An 18547-nucleotide genomic window follows, 5' to 3' on the forward strand; every position below is an offset into this window, starting at 1 on the left:
TTTTCGCAACACAACTCTTCTGTAGGAAAACACTCAGAATAAATCATGCTATTTTCATTTGGATCATGTCCAGTTCTCGAATCAAGTAATCCTGGTGTGGTTCCATATATTGGAACCATACTCTAATTGGGGCCTTACCACTGACATGTGCCCTTTCCTTTACAACCTTACTACAACTCCTAATTTCCCTCAATCATGTGAAGAGATCCGTAACCTATTTATATGATTTTATAATTCCTTGCATTTACACCTAGGTACTTAAAATGGTCCACATCAGGCACGTTCATTCCGTCAACACAGTAATTAAAAGTGAGAAGACTTTTCTCCTTGGTGAAACGTACAACTTGACTTTTCACCCCGTTTACCCCAATACCACTGTCTGCTGTCCATATAATGATCTGCAAAAGCTCTTACCTGTGATTCCAATTCTTTACTTATATCATTTCTAAAGAAAACATAAAGGCAAAATAATACTGCCTTGCCGAACCCTACGCTAATTACATGACTTCTATTTTCCAGAAACCGCTATTTTGTCTAGTCCAATAGACCTCATCTTCACCAGTTGTCTCCCATGATCTACCCTATCAAAAGCCTTGGATAGGTGATTAGCGGTACAGTCCATTTAACCTCGTGAATCTACTATATCAGCTAAATCTTGCTGAGACACACGGGGATAACTTCTCCTAAACCCGAATTGCCTTCTAGCAAAGAAGTTAGTAACTTCGAAAACGTGTCTAATATAATTATAAATAATGATTTCCCAGGTGGAACACATGTCAAACTGACTGATTTGTAATTATCCTCTTTATGTTTATTACCATTTCTTTGTATACGTGGGCTGCTATAGAAACCCTCTATTCATTTGGTATAGCTCCTTCATGCAAACAGTTAAAAATATTACAGATATGGTATCATATCCCAGCTAATTGCCCGTTGTACCTCCACAGATTTTTAGCTTTCAACGTTTGTATATCTTTGCAAATACATTTATTTTCAAATGTACATGTATCATCATAGGTAGACCTACTACCATTCGTAAAGCTAGTTTCAACGCTCAACAGCAGGTAATGAAGCAATAATACAAGAAGTGATAAAATGTTTAAGGAGAGCATTCTTAAAATGTTGCTGATTTTCTAGAACTATAATTATTTCAATGCGATTTTGTTAATTGGTACAGAAGTTGTCTATCAAGAAAGTTTCTTCATTCGTACTATAATTGCCTTAGAGTTCCTTGGACAAGCAAAGAATTTGAAAGTACTGTACCTATTTTATCAACACGAGAAGAGGTTTATGATATTGTAATTGACATAGTTAAGAAGTTTCCACTCATTTTAGAGAAAAACTTATGAGATGAACCTCTATAAATATACTCCATCAGACATATTTTCACTTGGCATCACCACGAATGACTTCATGACACAAACGGTTTTCCTTGGAAGATTTGTGATACGTTCAAATTACAGTTATTTTATAACGATCTTGCATTACCTATGTTCCTTTGATGATAGCTGGGCTCGTTCACATAACAAAACTTTCTGTGTTGTTCGTGACATTTAAAGTCCTGCAAATAAAGTAGGTTGTGAAACTAATTTGAAACTGGACGTGATCTTTAACGTACCATCAAAAATCTTTATAACAATGAGTCAGCATTGAAAGAAAAAAGGAAAAAAGAAAGGGACAAACAAACAAGTGCCGAATGTCAGGTGAAATTACGGACTTCGATAGTTATTGTCGAACTCCATTGACTTTTATATCTACGCCAATTCATGTCAGATATAATAACAGTAGATTGTTGGAAAATAGACGCGCAGGTCACCTACGGGAGTCAAATCAAAATACCTGCATCTGGCGAGCCGAATTCCTCGGACACTCCCGGCACTAAAAGCCAAACGCCATTTCATTTTCTGTTGGAAAATAGAGTCTGAACAATAATGTACTTCTTTTAAGAGTCACCTTAAAATTAGTTTTTTCGTAGATTTTCCGGTTACCTTTTCCTTTCTGCTGTATACTGCACGTTCATTAATAATAATAATACTAATAATCATAATAATAATAATAATTAAGGCTAGAATTTGTATGACCTAAAAATCACCATAATATGCACAGAAAAACTCTTATAACCTAAAATTTACAAAAATATGCACAATAACATAAAAAACATGACCTAACAGTTTTATGTTTGAGGTAAAATTCCGCTGAAAATTAATTAATAGGTCAGTTTATAACTGTTCCGAGGTATCTGTGGAACAGCAGAGGTGAAAGAAGGTGCGGGGGTGAACAGGTCTCAGGCTACGAAATTAAAGTTAATTTAAAATTTAACAAGGTTATATTTTCTTTTCAAAATCAAGAAATAACAAGCATGGCAGGTACAGAGTAGCAAAGCAACAAAGAACAATTACAGTATTAACAGGATTTGGGCTTCGAGCCCCGGACTCACAATTCTTGGGCAACTAGCCCAACTTTACTCCAAAATAAGTTTTAACAGAGGGGCAGAAAACCCCATTCATGCCCAGGAGCACTTGCTCTAAATTACACAGAAAAGCCTCATCGAGGCATACACACTCAATTTTCAAAAAAGAGCCACTCGCTCTCAACTTTAAGCCTATCAAAGGCCACACCAAACTCCACCTTCAAGTTGTCCTCTAAGGACATAGACACCGGGGTAAAATACCCAACCTACTGAGGTCTATCAAGTGAAAAAAGGGTTAATTACATGACCTCCAAAATAACAATTTGAGAGGAGGCGATCTGCACTCCTAATACCTTTTGTTTAAAACCTAAACTGGCTCTAGGCCGCTAATGCAAGGGCTAATCCCATACTAAAGAGGTGACTTTAGAAAGAAACGATTTACATTACGTTAAGGAAGAATTGGTTGTGAAAATAAGTTCACCTCAAAACAATATGAGTGGGAGCTCGAGAGGGTTAAGCACTCTCTATCCCAATATGTAGCTTACAAGAGAATAGATACAAAGAGTCTTTACATTCTAGGGAAAAGTTACATGGTGGAAAAACTTCGGACCCGCCCCGAGAGTTAAACTGCTGAGCTAGCAAGAAAAGAAGTTATTAAACGGCCATTGCCTTGTTGTTGAACTGCTGCCCGAAGAAAGAGGCGCTTCCCGCCCCTGCTACGTACTTTACACTTTGAAAGTTGGTACTGAAGTGGCGCAGAGACCCGAAAATCAGCAGTTTATATACTCTCGTGGAAAGTTCGAGGCGTTTCGGAAATGAGAACACCCGCCCACAAAAACTTTATTGGCTAGGGTTAAGCAAGACATTCAAGTTGGAGAAGATACACCTGATTGGTTATAAATTAATTAAAGAAATTCGGGATTGGCTAAATTCAAAACAAGGGGAAAGAAAGGGTTATACAGCCAACTTAAACAATAACAGAAAGAAATTTAACAAGGAACAAACTTTTGAAATAAAAATTTCTCCAAAAAAAACAGTTCTTTCACTTCGCACTAGGGTGCACCATTGTAGTTCTTCAGTAGTGTCCTCTAGAAGAGAATGTTCACACTTCTTACTACAGGAAAAACAAAAATACGTCGAAAACGACCCAGTTCAGAAACTCCAAAATTTCCAAGTAGTGACATCTTCTGAGAAACTTGAAAATTAACACCTTAGATAAAATTCAGACTTCCTCCAGTAGGGGAGTTTCAACTGGCGCAAAGTTTGAATTAGCGGCGTGGAGGTGTACCGCCCGGTACAGACCTCCCCCCCCAAAAGTCCCTCCAGGGGTGACACATGAAATTGTTTGAAAACAAGGTCCAAGTTATGATGTTGCTATGGAGAGTAATTGCAGAAGCCTTTATAAAAATTGTCTAAATTTGGTTTGATCCAGTTTCAAAATTCTTTATAGATATTGCTGATGTAATGTCTTTATGTTTGTAGAAGTTGAATTTAGAAGGGAAAACTTTAAATTCTTGAAAAAGAAGAAAATTTTCTAAGTCCACCAAATATTGTAGTAAAATCCAAAAAGGTAATAATTGTTGATGTGAAACGTCCATGTAACTGATTAATATATCAGTTGCCGATTACTTTGACGGCCAGGCCAGCCGCCGCTGCTTGAGTCCAGAGGAGGCCGCTCGGACCCCTCAAGTACCCTGAGATACCGCTCGCCCGCATTATGAGGGGAGTAGAGGTGGTGAAGCACGCCGCGCCCGCGGTGAACATATACAGGCTGCGGGCAAGTAGCAGGTTGTGCGCCGCACATCAGCCTTGGCCGGGAGGAGGGCTCCGGCTCGCCGTACACAGGTTGGCCTCACTGGAGAAGGGCGGGCCCGTACCCTGCCTCAGGAGCGGTACGGCGCCGCGCTGCTGCGGGGGCACTGAAACATTAAAGCTCGGCGGCAGAATTTTGTTGGACCATCATCTTTTTGAGGGCACAGGCTTTGTGGAGAGGTTGAGGGGCCAGCGGCGTGCAGATATTCATGGCATTTATAAGCCACTGTGTATTGTGGAGCAGGAGACGGGAGCGTGGTAATGGCCGTGGCAAGGACAGGATGGCAGTTTAACTAATCGGGGGAGGTTTACAAAAAATAATTACGCTTAAAGGAAACAGATCCCAAGGGCAGAAGGCCTAAAAGGTGAAAACCCTCAAAAAAAATATAACTTTCCTATTTCTTTTAAAATTATATGAAGCACGTTAACACAGAAATTATACAGGTTTCACCTGTGACAGGTGAACCCTAAATATCCTCTCGGTGGCTGGATTGCTTAACAATAATGTGACCGGCGTAAGAATATCGAGAATTATACACGACCCATGAAATCTGGGGGCAAGCTTGCCCGCGGGAACAAAATTCTTGACCATCACTTGGTCGCCTACCTTCAAATTGGGGGGTCTCCGTCCATGATCATATCTTTCCCTAACCTTTTCATGAGACACCTTAAGGTTGGCTTTAGCCTTCTTCCACAGATCTTTAATGTTGTCTGGATCTATTGTCTCGGGTAGAATGTCACTCAGAGACCAGAGGTTAGAGAGCGGCGTGTTGGGAACGAACTTGAACATCAGCGAAGCTGGAGTAAACTTGTGAGATTCATGAACCGCCGAATTCAAAGCAAAAGCTAACCAATGCAGGGACGTGTCCCACCTAGAATGATCTTCATGATGATAGGCAATAAGCGCGGACCTGAGATTACGATTAACCCGTTCAGCCAGAGATGGTTGAGGGTAATAAGCAGAAGTAGTCACATGAGAGATGGACAGGTCAAAACAGAATTTACGAAATAGATTAGATGTAAAAGCCTTAGCATTATCAGATATAATATATTGACACGGACCAAAAGAAGCAAAGATAGAATTTAGACAAGTAATGGTGGACTGAGCGGTAGCCAGCTTAGTCGGAAATAACCAGGAAAATCTTGAAAAACCATCTACACATACAAAGATGAACTTGTTGGCATTTCCCTTTGACTGGGGGAAGGGTCCTACATAATCAATATACAGGCGTTCCATGGGGCGCGACGCTTGATGAGAAGACAACAGGCCTACCTTAGTGGTCATGGTTGGTTTACTAAGCAAACAGGATTTACAAGCTTTAACTACTTCACGGATTTCACCGTCCATACCCTTCCAGATGAACCTTTCACGAATCTTTTCACGAGTTTTAAAGATTCCAAGATGCCTCCCTAATGGGGTCTCATGATAGTACTTGAAGATCATAGGTACAAGAACAGCTGGAACGACAACCTTCATCATCTTATCATGCTTCGAAGGGCAACATAGAACACCATTCCTCAGTACATAAGGGACAACATGTTCCCCAGAAGAAAGGGTTTCCATTATTGGAGCCAGCGTCGGATCTTCACGTTGATATTTCTCAATGTCCCTAAAGAGCATGGGAGCATCTGTTAAGATGGCATTAACATCGGATAGTATGGACTCGGGAGGTGATGAACTGTCGACCGGTTCATGGGTCTCAACGTCGTTGGAAAACATACGGCTGAGTCCATCAGCAACAACATTTTCGGTACCTCTGATATGCCTGACATCGAATTGGAAGGCAGAAATACGGATGGCCCAACGGGCTATACGACCAGTACGACGCGGCCTACCTAAGACCCAGCTTAAGGCTTGATTATCTGTCTCCAGGTCGAATTTGACATGTTCCAGATAGAGACGGAACTTTTCTAAGGCAAATAAGACTGCCAAACCTTCGAGCTCATAGATGGAATACTTGGCTTCTTGAGCCGACAGAGTCCTGGATGCATAGGCGATGGATCGCCTCCCTAGTTCAGTCTCTTGAAGGAGGACTGCAGCTACCGCCGACGACGACGCGTCGGTTTGGACGATGAATTTTTTGAGAAATCAGGCATAGCAAGGACAGGGGCATTACAGAGAGCTAATTTAAGATCTTCAAAAGCGGCTTGTTGAGAAGGTCCCCACTCAAATTTGATGCCTTTCCTACGAAGAAGGTTTAAGGGCGCCGCTCTTTTAGCAAAGTTAGGAATAAACTTCCTGAAGAAATTCACCATACCAATGAACCTGGCGATACCTTTGATGTCCTTGGGAGGTTTAAAATCACGGATGGCCTGTGTTCTAGAATGATCGACTGCAACACCATCAGGTGAGACAATATGCCCTAGGAATGACATGGAGGGCTTAGCAAAGGCAACCTTGGACAACTTAACAGTTAACCCAGCCTTACGAAGGCGATTGAGAACTTCTCGCAGATGATCTAGATGTTCTTCAAAGGTCTCCGAAAATACGACGACATCATCCAGGTAGTGATACAAGTACTCAAATTTGATGTCGGAGAAGACCCTATCTAGCAGTCTAGTGAGTACAGCTGCTCCCGTGGGGAGCCCGAAAGGCACGCGGTTGTATTCATACAAATTCCAGTCCGTGGCAAACGCTGTAAGGTGTTTGGACTCTTCCGCTAGGGGAATTTGATTATAGGCCTGATTCAGGTCCAAGATAGTAAAGAACTTGGCCTTACGAAACCATGAAAAGCAAGAATGAAGGTCGGGAAGGGGCACAGATTGTAACACCACCTTCCGATTGAGAGCCCTATAATCAATGACAGGCCTGAAGCCACCTTGGGGTTTCGGGACTAGAAAAATAGGCGAAGAATACGCCGACTTAGAGGGCCTAATAATACCATCCTTCAGCATCTGATCGATGATTTCTTTCAGAGCCTTCATTTTAGGTGGAGATAGCCTATAAGGTGGAAAACGGACCGGAATCGAATCCGTGACCTCAATTTTGTATTCAATAAGGTCAGTAACACCAAGAGTATCAGAGAACACTTCTGGAAACGACTGACACAATTTACGAATACTATCAGCCTGCTCCTCAGGTAGATGTCTAAGGTCTAATAACATCTCATCCTGGGTAGGCGAAATAGAGGAACATGATACAGAATTACACTTTAACAAGGGGATTTTACAATTAGAAGCAAATTTGAAGGTGCACGACTTACTCTGAAGATCGAGCACAAGACCCGTGTGAGAAATGAAGTCAGCTCCCAATATAATGGGGCAAGACAAGTGCTTAGCCACAAACAATTTAATTTTCCATGTAAAGTTAAAAATGCGGATTTTGACATTTACAGAACCTAGAATTTCTAATGGAGATGAATTAGCCGAAACATATTGAATAGGGGATGAGCCATAGTCAGATAGTTTACAAACAGATTTCAATTTTGAATACCATTGATCCGAAATAATTGAACAAACACTGCCTGAATCTAATAGAGCTGTTATAGGCTCATTATTTAACTCAATTTTAAGAAAAGGAACAGGTGCGGGGGTATCCGCCGCAATCCTAAGACATTCTTTGGGGCATTCAAAAGATGAATTTGAAGATTGAACGTTCCCTGAATTTTCGACCTGTTTACCAGGGGCTGAGCCTCGGGAAGATGGATTAATCGACTCAGCCGAAGCCGCTAGTCACTTATTATTATTGACATTGGTGGAAGTTGCACCAGAAGTTTAGCAGGAGGGGGTGCTATTTGAATTTGGGCAATTCTTGGCGTTATGTGAGAAAGCCCCACATTTAAAACAGCCTTGTGATGAGCCAGCTCCATTATTTGCCCTACTGGATTTGATCAATGGACACTTGTTCCGAAGATGGTCAGGCGACCCGCAAGCATAGCATTTACGAGGTGTGACAGGTCGGCGAGGTGGAGGCCGAGGATTACCAAAAGAAGGAGGAGGTTCTTTCGCGACACGCAAGGAATCGGCGTATCTAACTCCTTCCGCTGAGACAGCCAATGCTTCAAGTTCAGAGAAAGTTTGCGGGCACGCCGCAAAACACAAATATGACCTATAGGATGGTGAGATACCTTCCACAATAGCTTGTACAATCTGATCCTCAGGAAAGTGAAGAGCAAACACCCTAGTATAAAACTTAATATCTTGGATGAAGTCTTCCAAGTTTTCATCCAAGCGCTGTACACGATAATAGTACTTCTGAATAAGGGATGACCTTGCCCTAGCCGGGATGAAGTTAGCTAGCAAGTGGGCGTGGAAGTCTTCAATAGATGATTGCTCGGCAATGGCTCTTACTATTTTGTCTGAGAGAATACCAATTGCATAGGGATAGATGATTTGCAAAATCTCACATGGAGAAAGAGAAAAAACAAGGGCATGATCCTGAAATTCAACTAAAAACCTTAAGAAAGAAATAACTTCACTGGTAGTGTTAACAGAAAACTTCGAGATACCTCTGAGCAACATTGCCAATGGATGAGGCAAGCTGCTGAACCCAGGTGACATAGTAGGTAAAGGTTTAAGTGGCAAAGACGTTAATTCAGAACGTACATTATTCAACGAGGTACGGCGTTCAGACTCGTTGTCCAATGGGGCAGAGATCGTTTGAGCTGCAACGGTTTTCCTATTGACATCTCCCTTAGGAGGCTCTTCCTCGCTACCTACATTCACCATGGTGGGTTGATCGATTTTGGGAGGAACTTCCCCAGTTAACAATTGGGTAACCTTACTGGATAATTCAGAAAGATTTTCGAGAACCATGCTAGCTTCCTTCCTCTGAACGTCATTCAACTTCAGAGACAACAGATCGTTAACTCTATTTGAAAAATGAAATAGCCGGGCTTGCACACGCTTAATTTGATTAGGAGAGGGATCATTTTCTTCAAAAAAACTAACTACAGATGCTAGCTCAGTAGTATTATCAGTGATCGTGGAAAGAGAGTCGTCAATTTCTTTCTCTCCCAAAGTGCGGATGGAAATGGGCAAATCAAGGGACTCTCTAAGCTTGTTTGTGTCTACCGAAACCGTGCCTCCAGATTGCACATTTCTAATAGTCAATTCATAGATCAACTCCTCCTTGCGCAAATAGTTAAGATGGAGAACATCGCGAGGGCCGGGCATGATGACAGAACAATTTTGAAAAAGGAAAAAATAAAAATTCCAGCAAGTGAGAAAATAGTTAGAGTTGTAATCAAAGCAATGTTTAGCCGTCAAAAGGGGCTAAATTGAGACCCATTCAACCACGCTCTGCTACCACTTGTTCCGAGGTATCTGTGGAACAGCAGAGGTGAAAGAAGGTGCGGGGGTGAACAGGTCTCAGGCTACGAAATTAAAGTTAATTTAAAATTTAACAAGGTTATATTTTCTTTTCAAAATCAAGAAATAACAAGCATGGCAGGTACAGAGTAGCAAAGCAACAAAGAACAATTACAGTATTAATAGGATTTGGGCTTCGAGCCCCGGACTCACAATTCTTGGGCAACTAGCCCAACTTTACTCCAAAATAAGTTTTAACAGAGGGGCAGAAAACCTCATTCATGCCCAGGAGCACTTGCTCTAAATTACACAGAAAAGCCTCATCGAGGCATACACACTCAATTTTCAAAAAAGAGCCACTCGCTCTCAACTTTAAGCCTATCAAAGGCCACACCAAACTCCACCTTCAAGTTGTCCTCTAAGGACATAGACACCGGGGTAAAATACCCAACCTACTGAGGTCTATCAAGTGAAAAAAGGTTAATTACATGACCTCCAAAATAACAATTTGAGAGGAGGCGATCTGCACTCCTAATACCTTTTGTTTAAAACCTAAACTGGCTCTAGGCCGCTAATGCAAGGGCTAATCCCATACTAAAGAGGTGACTTTAGAAAGAAACGATTTACATTACGTTAAGGAGAATTGGTTGTGAAAATAAGTTCACCTCAAAACAATATGAGTGGGAGCTCGAGAGGGTTAAGCACTCTCTATCCCAATATGTAGCTTACAAGAGAATAGATACAAAGAGTCTTTACATTCTAGGGAAAAGTTACATGGTGGAAAAACTTCGGACCCGCCCCGAGAGTTAAACTGCTGAGCTAGCAAGAAAAGAAGTTATTAAACGGCCATTACCTTGTTGTTGAACTGCTGCCCGAAGAAAGAGCCGCTTCCCGCCCCCTGCTACGTACTTTACACTTTGAAATTTCTGAAGTGGCGCAGAGACCCGAAAATCAGCAGTTTATATACTCTCGTGGAAAGTTCGAGGCGTTTCGGAAATGAGAACACCCGCCCACAAAAACTTTATTGGCTAGGGTTAAGCAAGACATTCAAGTTGGAGAAGATACACCTGATTGGTTATAAATTAATTAAAGAAATTCGGGATTGGCTAAATTCAAAACAACGGGAAAGAAAGGGTTATACAGCCAACTTAAACAATAACAGAAAGAAATTTAACAAGGAACAAACTTTTGAAATAAAAATTTCTCCAAAAAAAAACAGTTCTTTCACTTCGCACTAGGGTGCACCATTGTAGTTCTTCAGTAGTGTCCTCTAGAAGAGAATGTTCACACTTCTTACTACAGGAAAAACAAAAATACGTCGAAAACGACCCAGTTCAGAAACTCCAAAATTTCCAAGTAGTGACATCTTCTGAGAAACTTGAAAATTAACACCTTAGATAAAATTCAGACTTCCTCCAGTAGGGGAGTTTCAACTGGCGCAAAGTTTGAATTAGCGGCGTGGAGGTGTACCGCCCGGTACAATAACAACGAACCATTTATTTATTAATAAAATGCACAAGAGGAGTTAAACTATGCAATTTGATATTGTAGTGTGCTTCTTATTTTATTAAAATTGTCAGTACATAGTTAGCGGATGCTGCGATTATTTTCACATGCTTCTGTATCTTCAGTTTATGAGCCGTGAGTTCCAATATCCAATGAATACCTTGTGCAAATTTTCCAATACAAAAGATTTCCTACTTCCAGCCAACAAAACCTTGTACTTTGAAAAACTTCGTTCTACTTCAGCTGACACAAGATGAGCCTATTTGAAATGGACAATAGCATTTGAATCTAATTCTAAATGATCAAGAGAAAACTTCTCACCCAACAAAATCATTGAAATGGAACACAATGTGTGATTCCCTTAGGTTTTTCTAACACCTTTTCCATTTTCTTTGATACTTCTTGCTCCACTTCACCACAAACAACATTCAAGTTATTCATAATTATTTTCACTAGTTCTATCTGCTTCACTAGCGGCACTTCTGATTGCTCCAAAGCAGTTATAGCAGCAGGAATAAAACCTAAATTTGATTTGACGTATGAAAGTTGACCTGAAATGTCAGAATTAGACATTAATTCCTGAACTAGTCCAACTGAAGCGGCTTCGCTTCTATCAAATGAATCAATGATACTTTTCACAATGCTGAAATTCTGGCAGTAACAGTTGCAGGATTCAATCCAGGATCCCCATCTTGCCACAATGCGAGAAGGCGGCAAGGGAATGTCTGGAGCTAGCAACTTAAATGATGCAACACGTGAAGGGGCTTTCAAGACCTTCTAACACACCGAAACAATTTATCAACCTCACTGAATTGACTACGAATTTCTTCTGCAACTCTGTGTAAGACGTGAGCTAAATAAGTCACATGCACCATTGTACTATATAATGCGTTTAGTGATTTGGCAGCTTTCACCAGATAAGGCGCAGCATCCGTTACAAATAGCAGTAAATTGTCATGCTGAACGTCTTCGGTCCATATGGCACGCATATGGTAATGGTAGAAAAATTGATTTTTCTAAATGTTCACAGTTTATTAGAAACGTTTTACCTGGACCATCTTCTCCTAAAGTTCCCACAATGACATTCGCAATACATCTTCCTATAGAGTCTGTAGTTTCATCAATTGATACCTATATTTTCTTATTTGTAACCCGTTGTCTGATTTCTTGCATAGTTTTTTCGTAGCTTCGGCTGATGTAGTCCTTTCTTGAAGAGGAAGGATCGGGAAGAGATTTGCCGGTGTATTTTTCTAAGAATTCACGAAATTTTTGTATGATTCAGCTTATTTAAGGGAATTTTGGCACAAAGAAAGTCTGAACAAAGTTCTTCACAAAATGGTGAATAAGATTGGCAAGATTCTTCTAGGAGCATTTGCTGTAGTGTCTTTCCATTTTCGATTCGTTGTACTCCAGGTTTGTGTTTTTCTTTTGCCACATGCTGCTAAACGTTAAATGACTTCTCCGCAGTTACTCTTACATCGCAAAGTTTACAATACAGTATTTTGCCATCACTCACGAACACATTCTCACCATATTGAGAAACGAACTGTTGTAATTTTACTCAAATACTTTGCTTCGCTTTAGGCACTTCCGACTTCAACAAGATTCAGTAACGTCTGAGACACACCAGATTACGAAGGACAGGCGTAAGTAGCTACCTGCTCACTGTTGTGCAAGGGTAAAGTCTATATAGGGGAGGAACGTAGGTTCTTACCATTTTCCAGGAAACAAAATTCCATGTGTAATTCTGAGAAATACAACAACTGAATTGAACACGGAAGAAAGAAAGTGAATGAGAAAATGTCTTTACTACCTGAAAGAGTGAAAATATGAAAATATTTAAAATACGTTCTATCACATAGAAATGACCATTTATGCATAAATATGACTTAACAAAGTACTATCATTCGATTATATTTTCATAACAAGCATTTATATATATTTGAGGAACTTATCAGTCTTACCAAAAATATATGCTCCATCATGAAAATCCTAATCCTAATAATAATAATAATAATAATAATAATAATAATAATAATAATAATAATAATAATAATAATAATAATAATAATAATAATAATAATAATAATAGTCTGCGAGAACTGGGTCTTCCACCGAACATCTACAAAATGATGCAACATTCTGTCCTCCTGTCAACATGCAACATTGTGCGATCATTCCTCTCGCAAGAATGAAGATCCCGTGATCTACAGTTTTGTATATACCTGTACATCAACGTTTGTATTATAATGTGTAAATACTTTATTTATGTAAGGCACTTGGTGCATCCCGTGCCCCATTACTACCCATATTTCCTGTGGAGAAGTGTATGAATAATAATAATAATAATAATAAAAGCTTGGCCTCAGTTACATTCATAGGTGAAAGGTGAGCACCAGAATATTTATTTATTAATATGCACATTTTTCTCTATTTAGAGGAATAGACAGCAAATAATATTGGTAAACTAGTCAAATAAAGGAGATCTTATGAATTCTTACACTGATTCTAATTTTAAGAGTAAGCACAATGAGGCAACTATTCCTAATTACGGTAGCCTAATCAAAACTGTCAGGTCCATAACATTGGATTAAATGAGTTGTAGAAGCTGAATAGCAGAGGCGATAAAGGCACGTTTTGTCAGCCGGAAGAACGTGGATACGCTTTCCTATCAGGTAGTAGAAGGACTCACTCAGCGTACAATAGAAATACTATCTGCATCTGACGAGAAGTCGCGGGAGCTTGTAGGTGCGGCACGGGTAACAGATACTATGCTCATTACAAACATTAGCCGTGACAGAAGGAACACATGCATGTTCATTATTAAAATATTCCTAATGCAGTACTTAAATTATACTAAATGTGTACCGGTAACTAAAGCACAATTGCACTACCACTTTGAAACTTTCAAACATCACAACAGAATCTCAGTTCGCAAGAGTCACCACAGACGGAACACAGATGTTTATTGTCAGGCCTTGAGACTTGAGGTAGGTGCATGTGCGGTAGCCATGATTAGCCCTCGCACCATTTACCCCGCATCTACACGTCTTCTAGTCAGTAAACCATAGTACGCCTAAGTACTAGGTCAGGCCTAAGTGGTGGTGATTATTGTGGAAGTACCACTAGAAAACCATCCTCGGTTAGGCCTAAATCCTTCAGACAAATGCAGGTGGTTATAAAACTAACCTCTCTATCCCTTCTAGTGCCAATATTGCGGGTATTGGAAGATTTTCCTTTTCACTCTTCTAAGAGAATCGATGATAATCCATACTAGACTAACGAGTTATCAAATTCCGTAAAACGGGGCTATGTTTCTGGTCAAAGGACTTCTTACATACAGAGATTTTCCGAATATCTAGGAGTGTCTGAAGGTGAGCATTTTGGGATTTGGGTTGTTTTCTCTTAGGACACGGACTTAGTTGCTTTATATATGAATATTCCTCATTTTAAGAGGAGGAAGAGAAAAAGAGATCCAGTGTGTTGTAATAAGGTCCATTAAATATGTTAAAAGGTGGTCTTCTAGTTGTGTGTATTGAAGAATTGTAATTTATGACACTGGTATTGAGATAAGGGAGAGATCCATGGTGGCAAATATGGTTAATTTATATTAGGATATTTCCACACAATAATATATTGGAGGACAAATGGACACTGTTTTTCACATATTTTGAAGAAAGCTTTTGATAGTGTAGACCATGATATAGTGTTAAAAAATGAAACAGTTTTGGATTCTCGCAGGCAATGCTCAGATTTTCCAGAACCTTCTTTTCAAACAAGCAACAGTATGTTCAATATCTTAGGAGCTCTTCCATGGTATACACTGCCAATTCTGGAATTACCGAAGGCACGAACTTGGGACCAATTAAGTTTCTGATCTCCATAAATTATCTTCCTAAATATATGAATAAAACTTAATTTTTTTCGCTCATAACTTTAAAATAGTCCGATCAATCACTTCAAATTGTGATTGCTTGCTTCTACAAAGAGATCTTGATGATATTGTGCAATGGAGCCTTACAGACAAACTTAAATTTAACGTATCGAAATGTGTATCAATGCCTTTCACTAGGAGAAAGAAACATATCTTTTTCCCGTAGAGTTTGGGACTGAACACACTAAGGGAAGTTATTTAGGTGAACGATCTGAGGGTGATGCTTGACAGGAGTCTTACTTGCACTTTGCACGTAAAGAAAATAGCAGCTGAAAGATACCGCGCACTAGGATTTATCATCAGAAGAGCAAAACCATTCACCAACGCGAAGTCGATAATGGCACTCTACAACACACATGTAAGAGCAGAACTACAGTATGCGAGTGTAATGTGGAACCTGAGGTGTGAAAAATACATTTGGTCAGTTGAAATGGTTCAAAGGCATTTCGTAAATTGTTTAGTCGATAAAATAAATGGTGTTTATCTTTTTATGGTGGTATACAATCAGCTATTGCAGAATATGAAATTAATTATCCTGAAAGACCGTAGAAAAATTAGTGATGCTAAATTCCTCCACAAAATTATTAACAGTACCGTAGAGAACCCAGACTTTTTATCCAGGATACCTTTTCGCGTACCTCGTATAAAATCAAGGCTAATAACTACATTCAAGTCTGAGAAAGCACACACTTTCTTACACTACAATTCGCCATTTTACAGATTGTGTAACAGCTACAACAGAGGTGCCCTGAAGGACCAAACTCTAGACCTATCTTTGCATATCAAACAGTTCTTAAATACAGTATATTCACCACACTGACACTGACACAAGACTAATATGAGTGACAGAAGACACTCCTTATCACTAAATGTTTGTTTAGTTTCATAATCGTAAAAATGTAAATACTGTAATTAGAACTCTAGCAGTAGCCTATTTGTATATTAGAAATAGTTTTAGGTTAGATTACATCGGCCTACGAAAGAAACCACTCCGGCGAAAGGTTGAAGAGGTGATTTACCCTTATTTAGTTGTGCTGATTTCAAATATGTAAACCGTTTTTCCCATCACGTACAGTGTTTTTGCTATTTGAAATCCAAATTTGACATATTGTTGTAATTTCGGTAGAAAACACCATAATAGAGAATATATTTAATTTTAATGGGACATATCGAATTGCAACGAATATACAAATTCGTCTTCGTGAACAAAAAATTTCCGGAATTCTTCCTCCCGATTTCTGTAAGAATATCAATTTGTCCCAGGACGTAAAAATCTCCCTTTTAATCCTGAACCTAAAAGTTCACTCTTTTCTTTAGTGAGGCCTAGGTCAGAGACCAAATCATTAAAGTCACACTGATTATAAAGACGTGGAGTTTTATCCTCAACATCCGGTACAAAGGTATCATCATCACTATCCTCTGCACTTGAAGATGACGAAGACACACGCTCTGGTAACAGTATTAGTGGTTTTGGGACAGGAATATCGTGTTCATGTGGTATGGGGGTTATGGCAGATGGGAGGCAAGGACACACAATGTGCTTTTTGTTTTTCGTATTGAACCCAGACACTTTACATACACAAAAATAGCATTCGACAAAATTATTTCTTTGTTCCCGCCAAGCCATTGGGATTCCGAATGGCATTGACGACAACAACCCATTGTGCCATTGCCGCAGGTTTCCTACACACGCGTTACACACAATATGGGGTGCGAAATTCTTGTCCTGATCACCTAACTTCATGTTAAAATATGCCAAGTACAGGCATTTTATAAATGGCGCAATATTTCACTTCTGGCCTTTAATTGTATACTGGCTACATATATAACAGAAATAGTTGGGATTGTTCACATGTTTTCGCCTCCGAACATCACTGCCACTTGCCATTTTAACACAATCTAACTCACTTATTCACTCAATCGACTTCAATGGTACGTTGTAACTTGTAGTCAAAGGCGTGACACACGTACTCAGATTCTCCTCTCAGACTACGGAGAAACGCGATCTTGGCGTTTTGAGCTTGTCTGACATTGCGCATACGCGAACTGCAACTATCCTAATTGTTTTTCCGGTGTTCCTGAATGATTAACTTCTCCCCTCCAAATCAGAGCACATACAATATTTTCTCCCAGACATGTCGATACCTGTATTCCATACAATCAATCCAAACCTCATTTACAACAACGAAGCTCTATAAGCACAAACATTAGACGGACTTGTTACAAATCTGTACGTGATACGAAACAACTGCTACCGTATTAGTTTTTACATAAGGACACTAAATGTAACGTAGGCCTATATCACATACAATTACTTTTGCCGGAAAATCTTCGCAGACTGGTGTTATAATATTAAATTAATTTTATGCTAAAGGTAATTAGCATAGATATACTATAATCGGAGTGGCATCACTCTGTTGTAAGACAGAGAGAAAATAAATAAATAAATAATCTCTTGAAAAACAAAGTAGTGTGGAGATTAACCCTCTACGGGTGAGTTTGTTGAGAAATCCGGAGGACTGGTTACATGGTAGTCAGTATTTGAGGCTTTACAGTATTTTTTAATTATATTGTTTTCGATTCCACCTTGATCATGTGTGATTTTCTTAGATAGGCCGTGATGTGAGAACTAAACCTGTAGTTGGTTTCATACAAGGTCTATATATACAGGTCTGGTCACGATCTCAGAATTCTTTGCGGCAGCGGCCATTTTGAGACGATAGAGCTCAACTTTCTGGCGTCTGCTTGTTATCCAATGCAATGAGATTGAAGTTATTGTAGTATCCTAGATATTAATAACGTAAAATCCTTTATTAATACCGCCACTCATTAACATTACATATTCGTTCTCTATATCCATAGCCAGAAAATCACAGACGATCCATCCCGATAGCATTGTCAGCGGAATAGATTGCATGGTCGTCTTCCATTATATACTCTCTTAGATCATGAAATGATCGATATACCACATCTTTTCCACCCGTGAATACAAACATTTTAAAAAATTATGTTATAACACTCATATTTTCTCGATGAACCGTTTAACTGGCCCTCCCAGGTAGTTCAGTAGTAATAGCAGCAGTAGTACAATGACTGAGCAAATGTCATGGGATAGCGGAGCACTGATGCGCAGGTGTGTTGTCTGCGCACCACACGCCTCCTATGCCAGCGGCAGTTTTATAGGAGACCTCGTGAGCAGTGGCTGTGCATGTGACAGGTGTAACATGGAACGTCGTCGTGAGCTTACACCGTTCGAATGGGGTATGGTGGTCGGTGCCCGACGGATGGGAAGTGCGATTTCGGAAGTGGTGTGGGAATTCGGCTTCACACAATCAACCGTGTCCAGGGTGTATCGTGAATGATTGAATGCGGGTGTCACCGTCCACAACAAACGAACGACCGGCCGTCCAGCCACCCTCGATGACCGTGACCGGCGACATCTGAGACGGATTGTCAATAGTGACAGAGGTCAACCGTGCAACAAATCACGGCTCAATTCAACACAGGCCATGCTAGACACGTCTCCCAGTGGACAATCCGTAGAAACATGGGTTCTGTAGGGTATGGGAGCCTGCGCCGCACACGGGTGCCACTGTTAACCCAACGTCATCGGGCACAACGACGCGCATTTGTCG

Source organism: Anabrus simplex, chromosome 1 (genome assembly GCF_040414725.1).
Source record: "Anabrus simplex isolate iqAnaSimp1 chromosome 1, ASM4041472v1, whole genome shotgun sequence".
In the NCBI taxonomy this organism is placed as follows: domain Eukaryota; kingdom Metazoa; phylum Arthropoda; class Insecta; order Orthoptera; family Tettigoniidae; genus Anabrus; species Anabrus simplex.